General features: G+C 59.9%; 1 protein-coding gene and 1 long non-coding RNA gene across 2 annotated transcripts in view; one reads left to right on the top strand and one right to left on the bottom strand.

The window, feature by feature from the left end:
* The window catches only part of LOC141972468 (scavenger receptor cysteine-rich type 1 protein M130-like), a 222,590-nt gene that overhangs the window by 4,343 nt on the left and 196,291 nt on the right, over positions 1 to 21,956 (top strand). The window lies entirely within an intron of this gene.
* Positions 8,215 to 10,379, bottom strand: LOC141972527 (uncharacterized). The gene is made up of 3 exons (XR_012635410.1): positions 10,292 to 10,379; positions 9,057 to 9,444; positions 8,215 to 8,607 (listed from the first exon to the last, which is right to left on the bottom strand). It is a non-coding gene; the product is annotated as an uncharacterized LOC141972527 (long non-coding RNA).

Genomic DNA, 21,956 nt, shown 5'->3' with positions numbered 1-21,956 from the left:
GGAGAGAGCCCAGAGGTGGGGGGAGCTAGCGATGGGGCGAGGAGAGAAGTGGCAGAGCGGGGACGGCCAAGGCTGGCAGTGCTCTAGGTACTGCTGGAGGGGGCTCTGGGGCAAGGGAGGTGCGAGGAGGAGTGCGGGGCAGCAGGGCCCATCACCACGGTGTCAGGCCCAAGCCTCTCCCTCTGCCCAGGCCTGCCCACCCCCAGGACAGGGCCCCACTATGGACCCGTGGGGCAGACAGGGGCAAGCTCCGGGTGCAGAGGACATGTGGGAGCTGCTCCAGGGTGAGGTAAGGGGGACATGACCCAGGGCCAGAGGGACACGAGCGCTGTCTTCAAAGGGATGGTGCGAGGGCGACGCAGCCCCAGAGGATCTCCACAGCGATGTTGCCCTCACGGGGGATGTGGCAGCCGTGCCTGGGCAGCACCGTGGGGCTGTGCTGTCAGAGCAGTCCTGGGCTGGCCCAAGGCACTGGTTTGGGGGAGCACAGTGAGATCCCACTGCCCCTCTGCCTGTCCCTGTGCCAGCCCTGCTTCTGTCCCCAGGCTCCAGGAGAGCTCAGGAGCCCTTCCTCGAGGCCGTGTATGAGGAGATTGGCTACAGCCCAGCTTTGGAGAAGCAGGCCACGTTTGGTCACTCAGGTGGGTGTGGGTCCTCCCTGGAGGCACATCTGCAGGACCCTTTCTGCTGGCCCCAACCCAGAGCTGATCCCCTGAAGCCCCCCAGTCCATGGTCCCTCTGGTGCTTGGTCCGTGGGGTCTGTGGGGAGAGCATCCAGGTCCTGGGCCCAAGAGAGAAGCTTTCTCCCAGTCAGATCAGACTGTCCCAGCCGGACAGCCCCTCTCTTCCTGCCCCTGCACCCCATGTGGCACCTGAGGAGTGAGGGCAGGGGCTGGCCTGGGGCAGCTCTGCAGCAACTTTGAGACAGGGTTTGGCAGGAAGGGGTTGATCTCCCTGCAGAGATGTGATGGACAGAGGAGTCACTGAGTGTCACCATTGGGGATGGGGAGGACATGGGCATCTCCTGTGGTGCTGCCAAGCCCAGTGTCTCAGTCCTGGGTCCCTGCGCATCCTCCCACCCTCTGCTCTGCAGGACGTCTCTTCTCTCTGTCACCAGCTCCCCTCTCCTTTCAGATGTCCTTGTCCTGCCCAGAGATCACCCAGCAGATGGCTACGATGACGCCCGAGAGGTTTCTGATCTGGGGGAGGATGCTGTGCCTGGGCAGGGAGAGTGGGAAATGCCCAGGATGCCGGAGGAGGGAGCAGGCCCCAGGGATGCACCCAGAGGTGAGAGGGAAAGACAGCGCTGGCTGTTCCTAGGGTGCCATCCCTGCTGCCCCCCATGTCACTACTGTACTGAGGCCCAAACCTCCTGGGAAGGCAGAACCTGCCTGGGAGTTTTCCTTGAAAGGCCTGGAGGTGGGAGAAGGAGCTGAATGTGGTGAGGAGCAGGGAGGGTGGTGGGGTACAGACCCCAAGGGTGAACTGAAACGTCCAGCTTTGCTGCTTGCAGGGGTCACCCCCCGCTCCCGGAGAAGTGCCGAGGTCCCTGGAGCTGAAGGAGACACCTCGTCCCTGTCCCCGGGGAGCATGGGCTATGATGATGCTGAAGAGGTGTCTGTGGCACATCCCCATGAGGACCCAACGCCTGTGACACTGTGGCTTGGTGCACAACAGTCCCTGAGCCCCCGGCCAGGAGAGCCCATCCCTGCCCTGCAGCTGGGTGCAGGCGGGAGGGAGGAGAGGTCTGTGCAGCTGGGAGAGCCGTGAGCACCAGGGAACCGACTCCCTTGGCCCATGGGCAGCAGAAATCAGCGGGTGTTTCCTCTGGTTTTATTCCCATTTTTATGCTGGGCCTCCTTATTTGTTCTCATTAAAAGTCTGTGGGGGCTTTGACCCAGGGCTGTCCTTGCCTGCCAGGTGTCAGGGCATTTCCTGAGGCTGGTCGGGGGAGCGGAGAACAAAGACTCAGTGGTAGGGAAGGGCCGTGTCTCAGGACAGAGGTTTGTGGTCCCTGGGGAATACTCTTAGTGACAGAAATATTTCCATCCCGGTGGCCACAGGCAGTTCCTAGTCAAAATGTCTCTCTGATCGTTCCCGTGATGTACCCCGGTGGGAGCACCCGTCTCCTCACCCGCGGGTTCCGGCTGCTCTTTCCCCCAGGCCCTGACTCAGCCACAGGGATCCCGCAGTGCAGAGGCCATGACAGAGCTGCCATGTCAGGGGAAGCCCTGGGCTCTGGCTCATAGAAGTGAGCCTAAGGTGACCACAGGGCCCGGAGCGCCCCAGCCTGACCAGGGGAGATGGTAACATGCAGATAGTTCCCTTGGTGCTCAGGGCAGGCCCCAGCATAGAGTGCAGAGCCACTTTCTGTTCACACGGGGCTGGGACTCTGGCCGGATTCCCTGTGGGGAGCAGCCGCAGCTCTGCAGCCCTGCAGACAGCAGGATCTGGCCCTGGAGCAGAAGCGGGGAGGAGGCAGATGTTGGGAACATCCTCTGCTATTGCAGTGTTGGCCCATTCCCTGCTGGGAGCTCCTCCACCCCTGGGGTGACCCTGGGGGGAGCCGGGGGGAGCTGAGGTTCACACACCCCTCTGCCCCACACCCGGAAGCCTTCTTGCTGGCAGCCCCCATGGGAGACCAGAGTTCCCAGGGCAAGACCCCCACGGTGACGGGTGACATACATGGGCGTGGCAAACACAGCCTCCAGCCCCTGACAAACTCCCGCTGGGATAAGCTCCAGCCCCGCATCTCAGAGGAATAAGGTCTGAAAGTGAAGTAAAGAAGAAGAGGGGAGTGTTATCTTCTGGACACAGGATGGTGGGCGCCTCTGGGCAGTATGGCCTCAAGGTGCCCCAAGCGGGGACTGGGGAGAAGAGCCCAGTGCCTGTCCCGTGCCACCTCCCCGCCAGCTCTGCCCTCCCACAGGTATAATATTTCTGCCTTACTCTGGCAGCTGGTAGAGGTTTGGCTCTTCATTCCAGGCCTGGGTACGCTGGAGGGGGCAGCACCCCTGAGCAGAAGGAACCTGTTTCATGGCATTTGGGCACCGGAACACTCTGGCCCTGATGGCTGGGTCTGTTCTCTGCAGCCAAGCGGGATTGTCACTGTGCCCCAGAGCTGGGGGTGCTCCTGCAGCTCCTGAGAACCTGAGGGGAGCGCAGTGAGACCCCAACCCTCAGCACTGCAGCCCCACACCGGGCAGAGCTCAGCTGCGGAAAGCCCCCGGGAGATCAGCCTTATTTCTGAGTTTGGGCTCACCATGCCCAGGGGCTGGGCACCCTGAAGGGAAAGTCCGTGTCTCACACCCCATTTAGTTGCCAGTGTCTTGCTGGGGGAGCAGCCGAGGCACCACCTCCTGGCTATCGCCGCCTCTGCCTGGCGGTGGACAGGCCTGTGCCTCTCCAATCCCACCCACACAGGGCGGATGGAGACACCAAACACCCCAGCAACAAGAAGTGGGCACCGGCCCCACCAGACCCCCTGTGCAGGGCCGTGCCTGACCTCAGCATCTCCAGGTTCCCTTGTTTTGCAGAGAAATCACTCTATAACTTCTGGAGTTATAACGTGGGTATGTTTATTCAGCGCCGGGCGCATGGGGGATCGCTCCACCACAAGCACGCGCGCCGTTTGCAGCTCCCGTCCGGCTGATACGTTACAGAATAGCGCATATTCATGGAACGCCTGTACATATACGTAGTGTACCCCCGCCTCCCCTCGCTCCTCATGGTAATCAGGTCTCCTCCCCTTGCGCCTGCGCCATGAGCTCTTCAAGCTCCGGTCAGGGGTCAGAAATTTCTGGGCAAGGGTCGGATAGGTGAAGTACCTCTTCTTCCTCGCTGATGAACTTTTCACCCTGTCGCTCTGCGCTGCCTCAGTTGTTCCCTGGGCCCCGGCCAAACCGCCAGGCCAGTTTGTGCTGGAATCTCGGGTGATTTGTTGCTGGAACACACAACTTCAAGGACCAGAAGAAACTTCTCTTTGGGCTAGGAGATTGCAGCCTAGCAACGTTATCAGCACCTGGTATGTCTTGTTCGAACAGTCCCATACGCCTCCCCTTGTTTTTGCGCAGGCCTTGTACCATCAATCTAAGATTGTTTAGACTCCCCGTCTCATCCCCCCCTTTTCTTCTTACTTAGTAAATTCTTTTACTACTTATTTATCTACTTCTTAATCTATTTCCCTTGTCCTATAATATGTTAGTGCTATCCTACAAATTAATCAGTTTATTGCTTAAAGCTCGGATTGTGATATAAAGCGTCATACACAGCTTGCAAGCGTTTTGTAAGTCTCCAGATCCATCCATATATAGCTACAGTAAGGATCAACAAAATTGCTACAGCTATTCATAAAGCAACCACTGGGTGAAGGGCTGTGTTTAAGGTGCCAGTAGCTGTCGGCGACCATCTGAAGAGCGTATCCCAGCAATTATGTTCCCCTTCCTGCTCAACCATCTTTAAGACCTTTTTTATCCTTTCCCCATCATGAAAGGTTGTGAGTAAAGTTTCTTGCCCTTTTTCCTTAACTTCTTCCAGTGTCCGGTGCAAGTCTGGGTGTTTTAATAGGCTTTCTATATGACTGACATTTAACCCTGTGGGGACAGGAAGTACCTTTACCATGAGGCTGCTTTTCAAGAGGGAATGTGTAACCACCGGGGCAGAATAAGTGAAATCACACCCCAGGATGATGGTGAAATTACAAATACAATAATTTAGATGCTGTATCAATTTCTTCTCTTGCCCATCTATGATTATTGTGTCACACAGTGTCCTTAAACATGCACATCCCTTTCCGGTACAGACAACAACGGTCCTCAAATCTACATTGGGGCGTGCTTCAAAGTGGCAGATCTTTTGGTCAGTATCTAAGCAGGTACCCTGGGTTATTAAGGTATTACTGTCACATATAAATCCCTGTTGTTCTTTCATGATACAGGGTTTGAGATCTACTGCTTGCCATTTATTACCAGTATTCATAGCCCAGGTCTTATGTGCAAAGGGGTACAGCAGGGTCCCGTTGTAATTGACTCCGAGACTTACAATGGGGTGTATGGTGATTAATTTTGCATCACATATTGTTAACACAAAAGTCGTTACTGTACGTGTGTCAGGCCTATAGGTGAAGTTGACCATGTTCCACCATGATTGTAACTTTGTCTCTGTCTCTGGGCACTATCCCAAACTATTTTTCGAATTTCAGTGGGAAGTGCACCCTCCTCTCCTTCCCTTATTACAGATTCTGCTACTGTTTGCATCCTTAACTGGGCTTGTATGCAACTTAGAGCTATGGCGACATCACCTTGTAACGCTCCCAGGGCTTCAGCAGTAAGTGTGTGCTCCTTTGTGTCGACGGATACAGCCCGGGTATCCAGAATAACACCAATGTGGTTTGCCAGCTCGATCCAATTTTATTAAGCACAGAGCATCTGATATACTATTAGGGCGTGATCGCATACAGCTAAACAAGCTGTGATTGGTTCTAAGCCACTGTCCACACAATATAACTCATATTTCATTGGTACAACGCGAGAAGCACACGCAAGAAGCACGAGCCTATGGACCTCCTACTCAGTGTTTCAACTTCACTCCATATCTCTAGGTAAGGAATTTGCTGAACAATAGCTCTCTGTGCAGTGGCAGCCAGAGAGGAACATTGAACAGTGAGTTCTTTACACAGGGGCAGCTAGCACAGAGTTACCATGTCGGTATCAAGGAGCAGGTGGCCGTTATCTTCCAAAAACTTCTCCACACCCCAACCCCCCGCTCATCCCCACTGCCGGGGCAGGATGGGGCAGCGCACACACATCAGCATCGCAGGGCCACCGCTGCCCTGTCCCTTCCCCGTGGACACAGAATTCACCTCCCCCCAGAAAACCATGCTTGCGATGGGAGATCATGGAGGTGGGGAGAGTGTCGGGATAGGAAACCATCGCGGGGCTGAGAAATCGTCCTTGAGATGGGAAACCATCCCTGGGACGGGAAGCTGTTGGGAGGGGAACCATTGTGGGGATGGGAAATCATCCCTGGAGACAGAACAGCAGGATGGGAACCGCTGGGCTGGGGAGTTGTGGGGTGAAGCAGCAAAACCTCGTAAGGCTGGCTGAAGCAGGTGCTGGTGGAATGATGGCCGTGGGGCCAGACCCCCAAAACCCCGTTTGCCCCAAAGAGACCCCGCAGCGCCCAACCCCCACGGCAGGGGCAGCAGCAGGCTCCCGCTCCTCCTCAGGCTCCTGCTCTCCAGGGAACTCCCCCGCCAGCTCTGCCCGCCCGGCTCTCACCCCGTCACCCCTCTTCGCTCCCCCTGCAGAGAGGGTCCCTATCCAGCCGCCGAGGACGTCGGAGGCGCCCGGCGGGGGCTTCACCCCCCCAGCCATGTCCCCGCCGTCCCTGCCTGAGCGCTGCCCCCTGTCACGGCGCTGCCAGTGCCCCGTGAGCCTGCCCGGGTCCCCGCTGTCACCTGCCAGCTGGCCCAGGCCGCCGCCAGGCAGGGGGTGCCCAGGGCCCTTGGAGCCCCGGGCGGGTGTGTTGCGGGTGAGTGTTTTAGATCACTTGAAGAGTCGCTGTGGAAGGTATTAGCAAAAAGTGAGTTCAACGTGATGTTATAAAAGGGTGATTTTGCAAAGTCTGGTGGCAGCATTCACTCTATTGCTTACTACCTGGAAGAAACATACAAAGGAAAATCAAGTTCAAATTTATTTAAAATTATTTACACAGAGACCAGAAACAGAAAAAGGTAAGGGAGACCTCCCGCTGAGTCACAGAGTTCACAATGGACCCCCTTGCTTTCTCAACTCCTGATGGAGCTTAGATGCAGGTAGATTCAATCTCAATCCCAGACTTGGTCAAAGGTTTCTGCCTAATGGGAGAGGTACAAAGGGTAAGGAAGAGCTCCCGCTGAGACACGAGGTTCAGAACAGATCCCCTTGCTTTCGCAACTCCTTCTCAGAGAGGAGTCCAGGTGAGGCTGGATCCAGGCTTGTGGCAACCGGGGCACGGACTCTGCACCGAAGAGCGGAAGGAAAGACCCTTTCTTATTACAATAGCACATACTTATGCACTCCCCAAAGCTCTTACTTCACAATTAGCAAATCGGCAATTGGACAGCCATCAATCCTTTCTCCTATCAGCACCAGAGCACTCTCACACGCTGTGCAGACCAATCCCCTGCTCGCTCAGGTGCTGTTCACGCGGCGGGAACTCCTCACGGGTCAGGATTTCCCACAGCTCAGGGTGGCAGCTGTCCCTCGTTTTCCCCTGACGCCTCGGCACAACTCGGCAGTTTCTGATCTTTCTCCCCAGGGCTGTTCCTCATCAAAGCCTTGCTGCTGCTCAGGGGCTGTGCAGGGCTGACAGGCCGATGTCTCCCACAGTCAGAGAGTGGAAGAAGCTGCCCAGGGAGGGGGGAGAGTCCCCATCCCCGGGTGTGATTAAGGGCCATTTGGATGAGCTGTGGGGGGATGAGGGGCAGGGGAGAACTTTGTAGAGTCGGGCTGAGGGTTGGACTTGATGATCCCGAGGGGATTTTCCAACCTGAAGGATTCTGGGATTCTGTGACTCTAAGGCAGCGCCCAGCGGCACCGGCAGCCCCCTAGAGCCGCCCAGACACCCCCCGGCACGGGCTGTGCCTGGCCAGTCGCCCTCCCACCACCGCTGGGTCCCCACCGCTGCTGGGGCTCCCCTTCCCCGGCTGCAGGTCCTTGCCCAGGGCCCCACTTGCCCCAGAGGCCCGGGACTCTGCCCAGAAAGCCCACCCAGCGCTCCTGGCAGCCCCGAGGTCCGGCTCCCAGCCCTGGAACATCCCTCTTGCACCCGGCCAGCGTCGCTGTGCAGAGATGAGCGCCAGCCCTACCCCACGGGCCCACCACCCCCTCCCAGACAAGGTCCTGTCGGCCCCAGCACCTGAGCAGCGCCTCTGTGCCGCGGACACAGCTCTGGGGGTGCTGGCAGAGAGAAGGAGCCGGCCCCAGTGCTGCCAGCGGCCACCCGACACCACCGTGACCCTCTTTCCTCCGTCGCAGGGGGACAGCGGCGGTCCTCTCCTCTGCAAAGACAGGAGTGCTGACTACTTCTGGCTCGCTGGGGTGACCAGCTGGGGGAGAGGCTGCGCGAGAGCGAAACGGCCCGGAATCTACACCTCCACTCAGCACTACTACGAGTGGATCCTAGTACAGGTGGGGCTGCCCCCAGCAGGAACGGCTGCTCCAATGCCACGGCCAGCCTTCCCCTCAACCCCCCTTCAGAGGCCAAGGCCAACACCAACACCATCAGGCGGGTTCAGCTCCCGCCCCCTTCTACCCCAGAAGTTGGTGGAATTCTTCACTTGCTTGCAGGAGCTCCTGCAGAACCTGAGGGAAGGCCTGAGCAGCAGGAGGGAGAGGATCCAGCGCAGGCTGCAGTGCACCACGGCCACCTCCTGCAGGGGCTCTGCCTGCTGAGCCAACGGCAGCCTCAGTGCCAACGGCCTGCTCGGTCCTGCCCACGCCCCCCGACTGCACACAACCACCCATGTTTGTCTTAGCTGTTGAATGAAGCTGCCGCCTTCCACAGCTCACCACGCTTCGGTTCCACCCCGCCTCCTGGGCAAGGCCCAGCGCCTGCAAAGTGAGGCTGCAGGCAGCCAAGGGGGGCACAAAGGGGAAGAGTCACTCCGAGGGGTGACCCCGAGCCTGGTCGAGGGGAGGGGGAGGGTGTGGTGGGAGAAGGGGCCACTGGTCACAGGGCCGAGAGGTCTTGGGGACAGCGGCTGGAACACAGAGTGTCTTAGGGCAGTCGTAGGGGGGGCCACAGGGCAGGACAGAGATTTTGGGAGGGCACACTTGGGGTCTGGGGGGGCAGACTGAGGGTCTGGAGGGGGCACAGGGCAGGACAGGGGCTCTGGGAGAGCACGTTGGGGGTCTAGGGGGCCACAGGGAAGGACAGGGGCTCGGGGGGGGCAGATTGGGGACTTGGGGCAGGGCGGGGGGGCTCAAGGGGAGGGGGGGGCAGGGGCTGTAGGTCAGACCCCCCTATAACCCCCCTTCTCCTCCCCACCCCACCACGGGGCGAACAGAGCCCACCGTGGGTCTTGCAAGGGCTCAAACCAGGGAATTTCTGATGAAGTCTGAACTGCGAGGCAGGAAGGTTTTGCTCGTGTTTGTTCCCCAGCGACTCCTCAGCGGTTTTCCGTCGGCCTCTTGGTCTGCGTGGACAAAAGTAAAACGCTCCCCATACACCTCACCGGTAGCAGCCTTCGGTGGGTGCTTGGGCAACCGAGCTAAGGGCAACTCGAAGACAAGGGCCCGGAGATACCGTCTAGGGAGGGTGATCTCGCCCATGCAGGCGGACGACACCTGGACCTTCCTCACGGCTCCTGCTCCACAAAGAGCCGACCCCGCGAAGAAGAGCCCGTACTCCTGCCCTCGGCCACCGAGGCCCCTCACTCTCTTGTCACTGGGCATGCTGGGGCTGCGCAAAGGAATCCCGGGAAGTCGTGATCATAAAACACCCCTTTCCAGGAAATTCACGCCTGTGTATGATTGGCGGGTGTGTAAACTGATGGCCCCCGCTAGTTCGGGGGAGCCCTTATGGTGGAGAAAGCCCAGGGCGACCCCAGCGCTGCTGATCAGGAATTCCCGCCGAGCAGTGCCTTTGGATTCCGACTGGTGAGGGAGTTTCTTGGTTTCAGTCCGGACCCCCCTGCTGTGGGTCCCGCTTGTCACCCCCCCCGGCTGTGGGGCAGAGGCCCCCTCCCGCCGGGGGTGTGGAGGGGAGGAGCGGCTGGAGGATTTGGGGCTGGGGGCCTACACCCCCGTGGGGCTGGTGCAAAACTTCCTCCAGCCCCTGCGCCTCCACGTGGGGCCGCCCTGGTGGGGGCCATGGCCCTCGGTGACCCGGGGCTGGGGGTCTCTGTGGGCTGGGGGGGACCTGGGGGGGTCTCTGCGGGGCCGGGAAACGTCCCCGTGGGGGTTTGTGGGGGGATTTGCGGGCGCTGCCTCGGGGCAGGTGTGGGGGGGTCCCTGGGGGCTGCCCCTGACCCCCCCGCCGCCCCCCAGGGACGCCGGGCCCCGCCTGGCCCCGCTGCCGCTGCCGGCCCGCGCCCCCCGTGCTCGCCGGGACGTCACGGCCCCGGTGACCCCCGGGAAGGGCGGGGAAGGGAAAGGCGAGGGGGGGAAGGGGAAGGGGGGGGAGGACCCGACACCCCCGAGCCGCCGGGTTCACACCCCCCGGGCGGGGGGAGGCCGCGACGCGGGCGCGACGCCACCCCCGAGGGCCCCCCCACCCCGGGGCTCCCCTACCCGCCCTCCCGCCTCACCGGAGCCCGGGGAAGCTGCCGGGGCCGCCGCCGCCGCCATCACGGTGGCCCTGAGGGGAGCGGGGTCCGCCATGGCGGGTGAGGGCATTGCCAGCGAGGGGGCGGGGCCAGAGAGGAGCATGCGCAGGACGCGGAGGGGGTGCGGGGTGACGCCGCGGCCGCCATGGCGGGTGAGGGCATTGCCAGCGAGGGGGCGGGGCCGGCGCGGCGTGACGGCCCCAGGGCGGGAAGGCGCTTTCCCCCCCCCCCGCAGTCGCCGCCGCCATTTTGTAGTCGGCGCCGGTCGGGGCGGGCGCGGCTGCCTTCTCTTCCTTCTCTTCTTCCTGCACTTCTGCTCTTCTCCTCGCCGGCTCCTGAGGTAGGCAGGGGCTCCCCGCTGGGCGCCCCCTCCCCGCGGCACCGCCCTACGCTGGGGCGGGGGTCCCCGAGTTCTCCCTGGTACCCCCGGGCCCTCACGCACCCCCGTCCTCCCCTCTCGACCCTCCGACAGGGCACCTGGCAGTGGGGGACGGGACCCACCTGACAGTGTGGGGAGAGGGACCCTCCGCCCACTGGGATCCCCCGACCAGGGGCTTTTGGGTGGCAGGATCCCTCGGGGACCCCAGGCGAGGGCTGCGCCTCCATTAGTGCCACCGCTGCCCCGCTAACACATTATTTTCGTTCCTCCCCTCCATAAAAGTTTCCCTTTTTCTCCCCGTTTCTGCTCCTCAGGTGATGGCGGAAGAGGCCGAGCCCGGTGCCCCCGTCCCGGCGGAGGGGACTCCCCCCACATGCCGGGGGTCCCCGCCCATCCCGGAGTCCTCTGAGGGCCCCCCAAGATCCTGAGGGCTCCCCCCACACCGCGGGGTCCTCCTAGGGGTGCCCCCCCATCGCGGGCCGCTCCGAATGGGGCACCCCCCGACCCAGGGGGGTTCCCCTGAACCCCGGGGGGCAGTGAGGTGCCCCCCCGCCCGATCTCGGGGGGGCGCTGCGTGCGGCACTGGAGGCGGCTCGGACCCAGGACCCCGGGGAGGCGACACCGGCAGAGCTGAGCCCGATTTTGGGGGTCCCCAGGCCCCCTACAGCCCCCCCCCCCCCACGACAAGTGTGGACACCTGGACGGTGCCCGACTGCTGTGCCACAACCTGTGCCTGGAGCGTTGGGGGGGACCCCAAAATGGGGGAGGTGGGGGCAGCCAAAATGCGGGGGAGGCACCCAAAATATGGGGGAATGGGGAATGTGGGCAGTGGGAGGGGGAGTGTGGGGGTGCGGTGGGGGTTTGGGGGCTCTCTCTGACCCTCCCTGTCCCCCCCAGCCGCTGGGGGGTGCAGCCACATGGTTTGGGGGGGCCATGGACCGCTCAGCATCCTGGAGAAGTACGGTCAGAACCTGCTGCAGCCCGGCCCCCCCGGCACTGCCGCGCCGCCCGCTTCGGGAACAGCGTCTTCTGCGGCACCGTCGATGCTGTGCAGGTACCCCAAAAGCTGCACTGGCACCCCAAAACCTCAAGGACCCCAGTCCCCCCATATCACCCCAATATCCCCCACAGAACCCCAGTGTCCCTCACTAGCACCCCAGTATTTTACTGTGGGACTCCAGTATCTCCTGTATCACTCCAGTATCCCCCACAGAACCCCAATATCCCTCTCTAGCATCCCAATATTTTTCCATAGTACCTCAATCCCCCGTATCACCCCAATATCCCCTGTAGCACCCCAATATTTCCCTGTACAATCCCAGTACTCCTAGTATCCCCCCCAGTATCCCTCATATCCCCTCAGTATCCCATTACAGCACCCCAATACTCCCCTTTCACCCCAATATTCTGCTGTAGGTCCCTAGTTCCCCGCCGGGCCCCCCAGTTCCCCCTCACCTGCAGGGGGGCTGGGGGGTGCGGCGTCTGTTGGGGTACACAGAGGAGACAGGGCAGGGGCTGAGATTTCCCCCGAGGTTGGGGGTCCCCAAATCCCCCGTGTGGCCACTGTCACCGCTGATGTCCTGCTGCTGCGAGCCAAGCTGGACCTGCTGCTGGCCGTGAGCTCTGGGGGCCACTGGGAAGGTCATTAGGACAGTCTGGGGCGGCCCTGGGACATGCTGGGGAGCAGTGGGATATACTGGGATATATTGGGGAGCACTAGGAAGGTCACTGGGATACACTGGGATATATTAGGGAGCGGTAAGAGGGTCACTGGGCCATACTGGGGAGTACTGGGAGGGGAACTGGGACATACTGGAAAGTACTGTGCTATACTGGGAGGGCTCTTGCTCTCCCTCTGCCTCTCTCCTCCAGAACGAGTACCTGAACCCCCAGTTCTTCACTGACCTCCTGGTGGGGGGGCTAAGGTGAGTGGGGACTGGGAGGAACTGGGGGGAGCACAGAGGTATATTGGGAGGGACTGGGAGGAGGTTGGGCTGCACTGGGATGGGTGGGTGGGGCACTGGGCTACAGTAGAGGTGCCCAGGGATGTACAGGGGGTGTGGAGTGGGGGTGTCACTGGTTCCTACTGGTCTGTACTGGTGTGGAGTGGGAGCGGTTCTTCTTCCCGTCCCCAGGGGCCGCTGGTGGCCGGATCGCTGCCAATAACGGATGGGGACAGCCCGCAGGTAGGGGGGTCTGTAGGGACTGGGGTCTGTAGAGGGAATATAGGGAGCTCTGTGGGATCTGGGGGGCTGTAGGGATTATAAGAAGCTCTGTAGAGGCAGGGCGGAGCTGTAGAGGGGCTGCAGGGCGCTCTGTAGGGGTTGGTGGTCTGTAGTGGCATTATAAGGAGCTCTGTAGGGGCTGGGGTGGGAAGAGTGGTCATAAGGAGCTCTCTGGGGACTGGGGTGCTTGTAGAGTGGTTATAGGGAGCTCTGTAGGGGCTCGGGGGCTGTAGAGGGGATGTAGAGGTACTATAGGGAGCTGGGGAGGGCTGTAGAGGGGTTATAAGGAGCTCTGTAAGAGCTGTGGGAGCTGTACAGGCCCTATAGGGGGCTCTGTAGGGGCTGGCGGGTTGTAGAGTGGCCTTAGGGACCTGGGGAGGAGTTTAGAGGGGTTATAAGGACCTCTGTAGGGGCTGCGGGTGTTGCAGAGGGGCTATAATGAGCTCTGTATAGGCTGGTGGGAGCTGTAGAGTGGTTATAGGGAGCTCTGTAGGGGCTGTGGGGGTTTTAGCAGGGCTATATGGAGCTCTGTTGGGTCGTAGGGGGGGCCCTAGATTGGGTATGAGGAGCACAGTACAGGCTAGGGTGGGCTGTAGAGGGTCTATAGGGAGCTCTGTAGTGGCAGTTGGGGCTGTAGAGGGTTTATAAGGAGCTCTATAGGGGCTGGGGGGCTGCAGAGGGGCTCTAGGGAGCTCTGTAGGGACCAGGGGGCTGTAGAGGTGCTATAAGGAGTCATGTAAGGGCTGGGGGGTCTTTAGAGGGGCTAGAAGGAGCTCTGTAGGGGCTGTGGGAACTGCACAGGGCCTATAAGGAGCTCTGGGGGGCTGTAGAGGGACTATAGGGATCTGGGGAGAGCTGTAGAGGGGTTATAAGGAGCTCTGAGGGGGCTGTAGAGGGTCAATTGTGAGCTCTGTAGGGGCTAGGAGGCTGTAGAGGTTCTATAGGAAGCTCTGTAGGGACTGAGGGGCTGTAGAGGGTCTGTAGGGACCTGGGGAGGGGTTTATAGGGGTTACAATGAGCTCTGTAGGGGCTGGGGGTGTTGCAGAAGCGCTATAATGAGCTCTGTAGGGGCTGTAGAGGGGCTATAGGGAGTCATGGAGGGGCTGGAGGGGCTTTAGAGGGGCTAGAAGGAGCTCTGTAGGGGCTGTGGGAGCTGTACTGGGCCTATAAGGACCTCTGTAGGGGCTTGGGGGGCCGCAGAGGGTTTATAAGGAGCTCTGTAAGGGCTGGGGGGCTGTAGAGGCATTATAAGATGCTCTGTACGGACTGCGGTGCCCGAAGACTGTTTGTAAGGTGGTTTCTAGGGGCTGGGGGGGGAGAAGAGTGGTTCTCGGGAGCTCTGTAGGGGCTGAGGTGGCTGTAGCAGGGCTATATGCTGTTCTGTAGGGGCTGGGGGGGGGGGCCTAGATTGGCTGTGAGGAGCTCTGTATGGGCTGGGGTGGGCTGTAGAGGTGTTACAATGAGCTCTGGAGGGGGCTGTAGAGTGGTTACATGGAGCTCTTGGGGGGCTGTAGACGGGCTATAAGGAGTTCTGTAGGGGTTGGGGTGGCTGCAGAGGGTTTATAAGGAGCTCTGTAGGGGCTGGTGGGCTGTAGAGTTACTATAAGGAGTCATGTAGCAGCTGGGGGGGCTTTAGAGGGGCTAGAAGGAGCTCTGCGGGGGCTGTGGGAGCTGTACAGGACCTATAGGGATCTCTGTAAGGGCTGGGGGTTGTAGACGGTATATAGGGAGCTGTGTAGGGGCTCAGGGTCTGTTGAGGGGATGTAGAGGTACTATAGGGAGCTGGGGAGGGCTGTAGAGGGGTTATAAGGAGCTCTCTAGGAGCTGATGGAGCTGTAGAGGGGGTATAGGGAGTTCTGGTCGCTGTTGAGGGGCTATAGGGACTTCTGTAGGGACTGAGGTGTCCAGAGGTTATATAAAGAGCTCTGTAGGGGCTGGGGAGCTGTAGAGGGGTTGTAAGGATCTCTGTAGTGGCTGTTGGGGCTGTATAGATGCTATAGGGAGCTCTGTAGGGGCTACTGTGCTGTAGAGGGTCAATAAGGAGCTCTGTAGGGGCTGTGGGAGGCTGTAGAGGGGCTCTAGGCAGCTCTGTAGAGGTTGTAGGGCTCTGTAGGGGCTATAAGTATCTCTGTAGGCACTGGGGGCTTTAGAGGGGTTATAAGTACCTCTGTAGGGGCTGGTGGTCTGTAGAGGTAATTTTGGGAGCTGGGGGGGCCTGTAGAGGGGATATAAGGAGCCGTGTAGGGCCTGGCATGGGGGGTAGAGGGACTATTAAGTACGTCTGTGGGAGCTGTACAGGGCCTATAGGGAGCTCTGGAGGGGCTGGGGGGCTGATGAGGTGCTATAGAGAGCTCTGGTGGCGTGTAGAGGGGCTATAAGGAGCTCTCTAGGGGCTGGGGGGCTGTAGAGTGGTTATAGGGAGCTCTGTAGGGACTGAGGGGCTGTAGAGGGATTATAGGAAGCTCTGTAGGGACTGAGGGGCTGTAGAGGGGCTGTAGGGACCAGGGGAGGGGTTAGAGGGGTTATAAAGAGCTCTGTAGGGGCTAGGGGTGTCGAAGAGGGGTTATAATGAGCTTTGTAGTGGCTGGGGGCACTGTAGAGGTGCTATATGGAGTCATGTAGGGGCTGGGAGGCTTCAGAGGGGCTAGAAGGAGCTCTGTAGGGGCTGTGGGAGCTGTACAGGGCCTATAGGGAGCTCGGTAAGGGCTGGGGGTCTGTTGAGGGTATATAGGGAGCTCTGTAGGGGCTGGCGGGTTGTAGAGTGGCCTTAGGGACCTGGGGAGGAGTTTAGAGGGGTCATAAGGACCTCTGTAGGGGCTGCGGGTGTTGCAGAGGGGCTATAATGAGCTCTGTAGGGGCTGGGGGGAGCTGTAGAGTGGTTATAGGGAGCTCTGTAGGGGCTGTGGGGGTTTTAGCAGGGCTATATGGAGCTCTGTTGGGTCATAGGGGGGGCCCTAGATTGGCTACGAGGAGCACAGTACAGGCTAGGGTGGGCTGTAGAGGGTCTATAGGGAGCTCTGTAGTGGCAGTTGGGGCTGTAGAGGGTTTATAAGGAGCTCTATAGGGGCTGGGGGGCTACAGAGGGGCTCTAGGGAGCTCTGTAGGGACTGGGGGGCTGTAGAGGCTCTATTGGGAGCTCAGTGCTATAGAGTGGCTGTAGGGAGCTCTGTAGGGGTTGGTGGGCTGTAGAGGTGCTATAAGGAGTCATGTAAGGGCTGGAGGGGTTTTTAGAGGGGCTAGAAGGAGCTCTGTAGGGGCTGTGGGAGCTGCACAGGGCCTATAAGGAGCTCTGGGGGGGCTGTAGAGGCATTATAAGATGCTCTGTACGGGCTGCGGGGCCCGAAGACTGGTTGTAAGGCACTTTGTAGGGGCTGGGGGGGAGAAGAGTGGTTCTAAGGAGCTCTGTAGTATCTGGGGGGCTGTAGAGGCTCTATTGGGAGCTCAGTGTGCTGTAGAGGGGTTGTAGGGAGCTCTGTAAGGGCTGGTGGGCTGTAGAGGTGCTATAATAAGGAGTCATGTAGGGGCTGGGGGGGCTGCAGAGGGGTTCTAGGGAGCTCTGTAGGGACCGGGGGACTGTAGAGGTGGTATAAGGAGTCATGTAAGGGTGGGGGGTCTTTAGAGGGGGTATAAGGAGATCTCTAGGGGCTGGGGGGCTGTAGAGTTATTATAAGGAGTCATGTAGCAGCTGGGGGGGCTTTAGAGGGGCTAGAAGGAGCTCTGCGGGGGCTGTGGGAGCTGTAGAGGGGCTGTAGGGACCTGGGGAGGGGTTTAGAGGGGTTATAAGGAGCTGTGTAGGGGCTGGGGGTGTCGCATAGGGGCTATAATGAGCTCCGTAGGGGCTGGGGGAGCTGTAGACAGGCTATATGGAGTCATGGATGGGCTGTGGGGGCTTTAGAGTGGCTAGAATGAGCTCTGAATGGGCTGTGGGAGCTGTACAGGGCCTGTAAGGAGCTCTGCAGGGGCTGGGGGGCTGTAGAGGCATTATAAGATGCTCTGTACGGGCTGCGGTGCCCGAACAATGGTTGTAAGGCACTTTGTAGGGGCTGGGGGGGAGAAGAGTGGTTATAAGGAGCTCTGTAGGGACTGGGGGGATGTAGAGGCCCTATTGGGGGCTCAGTGTGCTATAGAGGGGTTGTAGGGAGCTCTGTAAGGGCTGGTGGGCTGTAGAGGTGCTATAATAAGGAGTCATGTAGGGGCTGGGGGGGCTGTAGAAGGGGTATAGGGAGCTCTGTAGGGGCTCTGGGGCTGTAGAGGGATTATAGGAAGCTCTGTAGGGACTGAGGGGCTGTAGAGGGGCTTTAGGAACCTGGGGAGGCGTTTAGAGGGGTTATAAGGAGCTCTGTAGGGGCTAGGGGTGTTGAAGAGGGGTTATTATGAGCTTTATAGTGGCTGGGGGTGCTGTAGAGGGGCTATATGGAGTCATTTAGGGGCTGGGGGGCTTTAGAGGGTCTAGAAGGATCTCTGTAGGGGCTGTGGGAGCTGTACAGGGCCTATAGGGAGCTCGGTAAGGGCTGGGGGTCTGTTGAGGGTATATAGGGAGCTCTGTAGGGGCTGGCGGGTTGTAGAGTGGCCTTAGAGACCTGGGGAGGAGTTTAGAGGGGTTATAAGGACCTCTGTAGGGGCTGCGGGTGTTGCAGAGGGGCTATAATGAGCTCTGTAGGGGCTGGGGGGAGCTGTAGAGTGGTTATAGGGAGCTCTGTAGGGGCTGTGGGGGTTTTAGCAGGGCTATATGGAGCTCTGTTGGGTCGTAGGGGGGGCCCTAGATTGGGTATGAGGAGCACAGTACAGGCTAGGGTGGGCTGTAGAGGGTCTATAGGGAGCTCTGTAGTGGCAATTGGGGCTGTAGAGGGTTTATAAGGAGCTCTATAGGGGCTGGGGGGCTACAGAGGGGCTCTAGGGAGCTCTGTAGGGACCGGGGGGCTGTAGAGGCTCTATTGGGTGCTCAGTGCTATAGTGTGGCTGTAGGGAGCTCTGTAGGGGTTGGTGGGCTGTAGAGGTGCTATAAGGAGTCATGTAAGGGCTGGGGGGCTCTTTAGAGGGGCTAGAAGGAGCTCTGTAGGGACTGGGAGGCTGTAGAGGCCCTATTGGGAGCTCAGTGTGCTCTAGAGGTGGTGTAGGGAGCTCTGTAAGGGCTGGTGGGCTGTAGAGGTGCTATAAGGAGTCATGGAGGGGCTGGAGGGGCTTTAGAGGGGCTAGAAGGAGCTCTGTAGGGGCTGTGGGAGCTGTACAGTGCCTACAAGGACTTCTGTAGGGGCTTGGGGGGCCACAGGGTTTATAAGGAGCGCTGTAAGGGCTGGGGAGCTGTAGAGGCTTTATGAGATGCTCTGTATGGGCTGGGGGGCCTGAAGACTGGTTGTAAGGTGCTTTGTAGGGGTTGGGGGGTGGGGTGGAGAAGAGTGGTTATAAGGAGCTCTTGGGGGGCTGTAGATGGGCTATAAGGAATTCTGTAGGGGGTTGGGGGTGGTGCAGAGGGTTTATAAGGAGCTCTGTAGGGGCTGGTTGGCTGTAGAGGTGCTATAAGGAGTCATGTAGGGGCTGGGGGGGCTGTAGAGTGGGTATAGGGAGTTCTGTAGGGGCTTGGGGTGCCACGAGCGTTTATAAGGATCTCTGTAGGGCTTGGGGGGCTGTAGAGGGACTATAGGGATCTGGGGAGGGCTGTAGAGGGGTTATAAGGAGCTCGGTTGGGGCTGTAGAGTGGCTATGGTGAGCTCTGTAGGGGCTGGGGGGAGCTATAGAGGGGCTGTAGGGACCTGGGGAGGGGTTTAGAGGGTATATATGGACCTCTGTAGGGGCTGGGGGGGCTGTAGAGGGGCTATGTGGAGTCATGTAGGGGCTGGGGGGCTGTAGAGTGGTTATAGGGAGCTCTGTAGGAGCTGGGGGGGCTGTTGAGGGGCTATAGGGAGCTCTGTAGGGGCTGAGGGGGTGGCCCTAGATTGGTTATGAGGAGCTTTTTACTGGCTTGGTTTGGCTGTAGAGCGGTTATAATGATCTCTATAGGGGCGGGGGGGCTATAGTGTGGTTATAGGGAGCTCGGGGGTGCCTTTAAGGGGGCTAGAGCGATCTCTGTAGGGGCTCAGGGCCTGTAGAGGGGCTATATGGAGCTCTGCAGGGGGTTGGGGGGTCTATAGAGAGGCTATAAGGAGCTCTGTAGGGTCTGGGGCAGTTCTGGAGGGGCTATAGGGATCTCTGTTGGGGCTGGGGGGGCTGTAGAGGGGTTATAGGGAGCTTTGGTGGGGCTGTATAGGGTACATAGGGAGCTCTGTAGTGACTCGGGGGGCTATACGGGGACTATAGGGAGCTGGGGGGTGCTGTAGAGGGCTTATAGGGAGCTCTGTATGGGCTGGGGGGTGTGTAGAACGGCTCTGTAGGTCCTGGGGGGGGCTATATGTGGCTTCTGTAGGGGCTGTTTGGGGCTGGAGGTGCTCCATGGATTATCTATGTTGGTAGGGGGGTGCAGGGGGGGCTCTAGGGGCTGCAGGGAGATGTAGAAGGTCTGGGGTGCTCCTGGGGGTCGCATGTGGGACTGTAGGGCCCCTATAGATCCTGAGTGTCCCCCCGCCCCCTTCCTTCTCCAGGCATCCCCTTCCCCAGCCAGCCCCCATGGGGGGACCCCAGGGTGCAGCCCTCAACAGCCCCCCCAGATCCCCTATGGCGATTACGGGTATCTGTGGGGTCTCACCCCCTTTTTTTTTCCTCTCCAGTGCTGTAGGGCCCCCCTCTGACTCTGGGGCCTCCCCCCAACACCAGCAGCGTGGTGGGGGCTGCACCTGCGCCTCCTGCGCCTTCCTGAACCCCGGCCCCAGCGTCCCCCGCGGGGTCTGCGAGTGCCCGCGCCTCGCCCGACGGCCCCCTCAGCCCCCAGGTCAGTTTTGAACTTGAAAGGTCTGAAATTTGAAATTTCCAGATTGTGGAAAACTCCAAACTCTAAATTTGAATTTTCTGAATGTTAAACTTGAAATGTGCGGGGTTTGGAATGTTGGAATTTGGGATTTGGAAATGCCGAATTTTGAAATGTCCGCATTTTGAATTTGAGGTGTGTGGAATTGAAATGTCTGAATTTGAAATTTCCAAAAATTGAAATTTGAATTTCCACATTTCAGAAATGGAACTTTAAATCCAATCTGTGTTCTGTTTAATTGTACGGGCAACTTCAATTTAAACCCAATTGTATGCATGAAATTGGTATCAAGTAGTTTTAAACATCTAACACTCTGAACGTGTTTTATTTCCATTGTGCCATCAATTTAAGGAAGGTAAGGGAAAGAATCTCTTTAAGTGAGAAATATTTTTTTCTTCCTTTGGAACAGGAGAACTTCTCCAGGGAGCTGTGACCGGGGTGTTTACAAGGTTCCCGCTCCCCTGGAGCGTGTCCTTAAAGGGCCTGACCACAGCCTGTCCCAGGAGAAGCCGCTGCAGTGAAAGGGGAGCTGACCGGAAAATAAGCCCCCGGGGAGCCTGGCGGGGGGGGACATCAGGGACACCCCTTTGTGCCCTGGGCTTAGAGCGGGGGAGCCTGCTGGGACGGCACTTATCTCCCAGGGACTGCGCAGAGTGGGAGCAGAGGCAGGGTCCCTGCTGACTCCCCCAGCTCTGACAGGCTGCAGAAGAGAAACAGTTCTTATTTTTTTAAATAAGTGTTATTAAAAAAATCAGGAGTAGCACAGAAGAGGGCCTTCTTCAGAAACAGGGCTCTAGAGGTGAACCAGTGGATCAGATCAGGTTTCTAATTAATTCTCCATTTCTCTGTCCCCTGCCTGACAGGGGTTTACTGAGGATCTCTCCGCAGCGGGCAGCTCTGCAGGGGACACCCAGCGGGCGCGGGGGGACGCAGCAGCCAGCCAGGCCAGACCTACTGCTTGTTCCTGCGTCAGCCAGGAAACCTTAAGGAGGGTGAAAGTTCCTGCTGCGACAGCAGAAGCCGAGCGGGACGAAGGGGCTTGAGAGAGATTTTTAGAGCTGTCTCCCCTCCGCCGTAACCCCGTCGCAAGAAGAGCTTTCCCAGCCCTTGCCGCTCTGCTCTGGCTGCTCTGTCGGGGATCTCTATGTGCCCGGTGGCAGCGGCCGTGTTGCCCCGGGCAGCCCCAGGGACTCCCCGCCCGCTCAGCCCCACGGAGCCCCCCTGTGAGGTCGCAGCTGCCCCTGTGACGTCACAGCTGGCGCCCACCAAGCCCCGCGGTGCGCGGGCAGGAGCCCACAGGTGCCGTGCGGCTGCTGCCCCGAGCAGGTCACGCTGCTGGGGCGGAGGGCGCGGAGCAGAGCGGGTACCCGTGAGGAGATGCCGAGAAGGGCACCCCTGAGGAGATGCCGAGGGGCCCCCAGGGGCTCCCTGGGGAGCGAGGGCAGCGCGGCTGAGCCCCAGCCCGTGGAGAGCAGTGGGTAAGAAGTGGGCCGCTGCTGCCCGGGGCGTCAGGTCGGGGGCAGCAGGGACGCGGCTCAACACGGGCGCTGGGGCACGGAGCAGCGTGGGGAAGCGCCAGGGGTCTCTGAAGGAGAGCCCGTGGCCTGCGAAGCCCCTTGTGTGGGGGGTGGGCTGAGAGCCTGGCTGGTCGTGCCTGGCTGAGGGGAGAGGGGTGGCTGGCTGCGGGGGGGCACAGCAGCCTGTGCTGCCTCCTCTCCCGCTGCAGGCCTGTAGAGCAGAGGATGGGGAGGGGAGGGGGGCACCCTGGAAGCAGCCCAGCTGTGCTGCCCCCCCTCCCCGCAGTGGGGACGGGGACAGCCCCTGGGAGGCTTCCCGAGGCCGACCTCTGGCAGAGGCCTCGGCTCACGCAGCGTGGGGACGCTCGGCAATCGGCATCTCTTTTCCCTCCCATAGGAGCCTCTGCGTGGAGATGGAGGTGGCAGTGCGCTTTTTGCCTGCAGCCTCTGGCTCCAACAGCTGTGGCAAGGCGGCAGCAGAAACTGCAGGTAAGCTCAGAGCTGCTGCTTGCTGGGGAGTGCTGGGGGTGAACCCGGAGAGCCGCGCTGTGCCAGGGCTCTGGGCACGTGTCCCGAGCGGCAGGAGAAGCGGGGGCTGCGCTGCTCCTTGCCCCGGGGAGGGAGCGTG

Source organism: Athene noctua, chromosome 33 (assembly GCF_965140245.1).
Source record: "Athene noctua chromosome 33, bAthNoc1.hap1.1, whole genome shotgun sequence".
NCBI lineage: Eukaryota > Metazoa > Chordata > Aves > Strigiformes > Strigidae > Athene > Athene noctua.
This window is presented reverse-complemented; position numbering and strand designations above follow the sequence as displayed.